This window comes from Ananas comosus, linkage group 9 (assembly GCF_001540865.1).
Source record: "Ananas comosus cultivar F153 linkage group 9, ASM154086v1, whole genome shotgun sequence".
NCBI classification, from domain to species: domain Eukaryota; kingdom Viridiplantae; phylum Streptophyta; class Magnoliopsida; order Poales; family Bromeliaceae; genus Ananas; species Ananas comosus.
In genome coordinates, this window is record NC_033629.1 from 496,763 (window position 1) to 502,762 (window position 6,000).

A 6,000-nucleotide genomic window follows, 5' to 3' on the forward strand; every position below is an offset into this window, starting at 1 on the left:
GACACGCACTTCTCTCCACTCTTAGTCAACAACAACAACAACAATCTATGAAATATAAAATTTGAGGGTTAAGTCACACCAACAAATCCAATCTTTAGAAAATCACGTCCTCCCTTAAAACAACACCCGCTACTGGAAATTATCACGTGCCTAATAAATATTTCGATGTGCTCATTTTATTGTAAACTAACTCTAAAATGCGTATCAAAAATAAAATTATGATACTATATATAATAAATTATTTAAATATTTTATACCATATATATTATATCATATTATTTTACACTATTAATTACTAAATACTCTATAACTTATATAATGTTCTAGACGGTGTATAAAAAAATTAATACACACTATATGCAGCAAAGATTTGTTCTCTCTTTTGAAATTATATGTGCATTAACTAAGCATTCTATGCATCGGCTACTTAGACTATATACTCAACATCCTTCGGTAGAGATTTTAAAATTAATTCGTTAAATATAGTTTCTTTCTTTTCAATTAATTTTATCAAGGTAAAGACACTCTCACTTATTCTTCAATAGGAAATAAGCCCGTAAATATTAACTTTTTATTTAAAAAAATTTATTTATAGAATAGTCAACAAGACTATAAAATTTGATTAAAATTTTAAATAAAATTATTAGAATAATTCAACTTTATAAATATTGAAAGGTAAGAAAACAGTGATTAAAGAAAAAACCTATTTTGTATAATATACATAAGAATATTTCATGGACTTTTTTTTTAATTTAATATTTTATTTATAAAATTTTATTAACTATATATATTTTAATTAGTTGAAATATTATTCTTTACTAGGAGTTGAGCTAGAATACTCTTAAAAATATCAGGGGGTTGGTACTTTTGAGCTTTTAGCCATTGGATGAAGAGATGTAAGATTGAAATGATGGTGGTAGGTGGAATAATGTTTGATCTAAAAATTATTAATAATTAAGGAGTAGATTCAATGGCTAGAAACTTAAAAGCACCAAAAAATTATTATTTTTAAGTGTATTTTAGCTTAATTCCCTTTACTAGTGTACACTATCACAATGGAAACGTATACTGATTACTTGCTGTTCTTTTTTTTTTTTTTTAATAAAAAGAAAAAAACATGTTTGTTGTTTTTGATCCTTTACGTAAGCTATGACACCGTCGGACGCCACGCGCTTTATGTATATATCTATATCTATAGTCTATAGTATATATGAATCCTCAGTTTTGAACACGTGGCGAGCGCGGAGGCGCGGGCAGGGGCGAGCGCGGGGCGCGGGCAAGCGAGCGCGCCTGGCGGGGCGCCGTGTGGCACGGGCGCGCGGGGCGCGGGCAGGGGGGCACGGGGGGAGGGGCGCCGCGTATATATAAAGCGCGCCACGCACTTCTCTCCCCTCTCCTCATTACAGTAGATTCACAACTCGCTATCACTTATATCTACTCAACAACAACAATCACAATGGAAACGTTTACTAATTATCTCTCGCTCCTTGTTGCTGTTCTGCTCATTCTCATCATCAAATTTTCGTTTGCTTCGGGGAAAAACAATAACAAGAAGCTGCCGCCGAGCCCGCCGTCGCTGCCGATCATCGGCCACCTCCACCTCGTGAAGCATCCCCTCCACCGCGGGCTCGCGGCGATCTCGGCCCGCTACGGCCCCGTACTCCTGCTGCGCTTCGGTTCCCGCCGAGTGCTCGTCGTGTCCTCCCGCGCCGCGGCCGAGCAATGCTTCAGCGCCAACAACGACGTCGCCTTCGCCAACCGGCCCCAGCTCCCCTCGCTGAAGCTCTTGACCAACGGATTCACGACCCTCGGCTTCGCCAATTACGGGCCGCTGTGGCGCAACCTCCGCCGCATCGCCGCGGGTGAGGTCCTCTCTGCCCACCGCCTCACCGCCTCCGCCGCTTCCCGCGCCGAGGAGGTGCGGGGATTAGTGAAGAGGATGTTCTTGGATTGGAAAGCCCAAAATAAGGTACTAGCTACTGCAAATTTTTCTTAGTCTTTTTTTTGCAAACCTCTGTTATTTTGCTTATCCGCCCTTCTGAGGTTTTAGCTACTCCACCTTATGTAGCTAAATATATTTTCTTTTTTTCAAAAGTAGCATGCTATTTTTTTTCTAAAAAAAAAGCTACTTCAAACTTTTACAACCAGACATATTGAATCTAAGAGATGTGAATGGCCTATCACTGCTCGCCAACGGGAGTGAGAGGCAGTTCAACTGCATCTATCTATGGCCCCAGACAGATTAGCAATAATTGCTAGGTGCTGAAAATAAATAATTGAGACCATCCTTATCCGGACAAAAATTTTGAGGGCACCGTTTCCAAACTAATAGTTTGGGGACGACGTGGATGGTCACGTGGTGGATCCGACGACTGTCCTTTCCTGCTTTTTTTTTTTTTGTCTTTCTAAAAATATAGAGTAATTTTTTTTTTTTCCTTTCTATCGGTGGCCGTCGGATGGACCACATGGCGCCCATCCACATAATCCCTAAATTAATTATAAGGAGACTATGCCTATAAAATTTTTGTCCTCTTTATTCTTGTAGCTTAAATTTTTATAAAAAAATAAATTATTATTTAATATAGTGTGAGAACTAAAGTTTTAGTTTTATTTAATTTCTACTCTTATTTAATTATTTGATGTAGTTCAATAAATTTGAATGTTAAAAAATAGACTAAATTGCGTGGAAAACTTTGGTCCCCAAATTCTAGTTTTCTACATATTTTATTCAGAATTTTTAAATTATTAATTATAATTAAGTTTTATGATCTAATTTAGTTGGTTAAATAATAGTATAATGCTAATGTGGTAGTAATATAATAATGTTGTCATGGCTTGCTAAAGTGATAATGACTAAGGTACCGATTGCTATCATATTAGTAAAACATTAGCACATGCATGCCAAATCAATTAAATTATATTATAGCATTTAATTGTAATAATAATTAAAAACAACGAGAAAATTATAAAAAGTTAATTTTCGACCATCAAAGTGGCACGCGTCTCAGAGTTTGCGGATCAGAAGTGCAATTTTCCCTACAAAATACCTTCCAAAAGCAATCCATTTTTAAAGGATTGCATCTTGAGCCTGAAAATTCTAATTTCGATTGTTCACAATTAGTCATATACATACCACCATTTATAATTATCGCAGGTCATCGCTTTATGTAATTTTTCAATTTAATTACGATTCATTTTTGTTCTATTATATCTCTAATATTAATTTGTGTGTATCGAACACCTTTTATTACGGTAAATCTCTGATAGGATAATGAGACTTGGTTCACCAAAGTGGACATGAAGACGTGGCTGTTCGACCTAGCGCTGAATGTGATGTTGAGGATGATAGCAGGGGAGAGATACACCCACACAAACCGCGGCGAGGGCGCCGCGGGGTCGGACACGGCGAAGCGCTTCAGGGCGATGGTCGAAGAGACCTTCTTGGTGTTGGATTCGACCTCGAATTTGGGCGATTTCGTTCCCATCTTCAGGTGGTTGGATATCGGCGGGGCCGAGAAAAGGATGAGGAGAGTGGTGAAGGAGAGAGGCGAGCTGAGCCAGGCGATGGTGGACGAGAAGAGAAGAGAGAGCGGGGAGGAGGAGAAGGAGAAAACTATGATCGGAGATCTGCTATCTTCCCAGATGCAGGATCCTGATTTCTACTCCGATGACAATATCAAGCGACTTGCTGTCGTGAGTATCTTAATTAGGTTTATATATATATCTGTCGCATGTATGTAGTTGGACCGTACGTCCACTATATATATATATATTGAATCGCTAACAATATTGCTTCATATATATTTTGTCCTCGTGGAAGAGTTTATTATCGGCGGGAACAGATACCACCTCCAATACTCTCGAGTGGGCCATGTCGCTCCTCCTCAACAACCCTGAAGCCCTGAGAAAAGCCGCGGCGGAGATCGACGCTCGCGTGGGCACCGACCGCTTAGTGGAGGAGTCGGACGTCGCGAACCTCCCCTATCTCCGCTGCGTCGTCACCGAGACTCTCCGCCTCTACCCCGGCGGGCCCCTCCTCGTCCCCCACGAATCCGCAACGGAGCTAACCATCGCAAACTACGTCGTGCCGCAAGGCACAATGCTACTGGTCAATGCCTACGCCATACACAGAGATCCTGCCGTATGGCGGGGGGCCNTTCAAGCCGGAGAGGTTTGAAATTGGGAAGGAAGAGAAGGGGTGGATGATTCCGTTCGGGATGGGGCGGCGACGGTGCCCCGGGGAGGGCCTCGCGACGCGGGAGGCGTCGCTGGCGCTCGCGACGATGATCCAGTGCTTCGAGTGGAGGAGAACTGGAGAAGAAGAGGTCGACATGACTGAAGGAATGGGGCTTACACTGCCTAAGGCGTCGCCTCTCGAAGCCTTGGTTCGACCGCGTGAGCACATGATCCATTTGCTTTCGAAGATCTAAATTCCTTACGAGATCGATGTGCTTATGTTTACGATGTACGTATTAAAAATAAAAGTATTTTAGCGCAACTATATATTTTAGTAATAATTAGTATGCTGCTGTGTTGTCTGTATGCAGATGTTGTAACACAGTTTGTGAGATCTAACTTTATATTATGTAATCCACCGTTGCTGCGTGCATAAATAATAATCTTTTATATATACACTGCTTAGTCGTTTAAATAATAGAACATAGATTACATCATTCTATTGTTCATTTTTCAACAATTTTATTTTGAAATTTAACCAAAAAAAAAAAAAATCTTTGTAGTTTGATATATATCGAGTTCCATTACATATCGTTCGAGCACTTTAATTTTAACCGTTTTATCTTTGTGTCGTGCAGCAATATAAGTCATTCTAGGGGATTACTTGATGCTAAATATGATGTTGCGATAGCATGCATCATCATTAAAATTTAGTGAAACTATATTTTTTTTTAGCAATTTTAATAATTGAATTGGAATAAAGAATCTCAAATAATTCAATATGATTAAATATAAAGATTTGAATTTGTAAATAAATAATTCTTTTAACATTCTCATTTGTCATTCAAGAGAAGATGAGATAGATTGAATAGCCAAAAAAAATTGCAAAACAATAATCGTTCGTAGTTAAATTTTTGATAAAATTATATTCCCATTCGTATTCTTATTTGCTACCTCCATGGGATCCCACAAAGGTAACTGTGGATCTGCCATTGTATGTCACATGCTAGGCTACAAATGTGGCAACAAATCCAACTCCAACCTTCAATTTTCGTCCTTGATGTGTGTGGACATGGAAATGTACAAATGGAAAGGATGAAAAAGAAGTAATAAATATGACGTGCTAATTTATAATGACGTGGTGCGACAGTTATGCCTATATACATATTTAAAAAATAGATATAATTTTACTTATACTGTCTATTTAAAAAACTATATTTCTATGCTAGTCATGCTAAATATTTTTAAAATATTAATAAATAATAAATTTTAAATAGATAAATATAAAATTTATATTTTATTTTTGACTTATAAATAACACTTTTTACATAAATTAGGAAAGAGCTATGCTATACTATCGAACACAAAAGGCATATAAAACGTTTTTTTTTAAGAAATAGTGCGCGTTCGTTCGTTTTATTCGACAGGTTAGGTATCCATCCTTTCAATAAAAGGCATATAAAACGTGTTACTTGTTTCCTCGCACTGTAGCAAGCATGGATCCATCCGTTTTAGATAAAAGTAGTGACCACTGCACGAAGGCACTGCATTCGCTCCATACTCGCAGTGGTGGAAAGGTGTGGTTCGGTATCGCGAAGTGTTTAAATGTGGCATTTCCTATGACATTGGTAATGGTAGCAACGTCAGTCTCTGGACGGACATCTGGGTGGAGGAAACTCCGCTGAGCACAGTGTTCCCAGGAATTTTTGCTTCGATCAGGAACAAGGGGGCGCGCATTTCCCAATGCTGGAACTCACATGGATGGAGATGGCGCTTCATTTGTAGAGGTTACGTGGCTTCCGCCTCGTCCGAAAATAGAAGACA

The 6,000-nt window shown here is 38.8% G+C and overlaps 1 pseudogene; it reads left to right on the forward strand.

Moving 5' to 3' along the window:
- Nucleotides 1,351-4,632, forward strand: LOC109715303 (annotated as a pseudogene).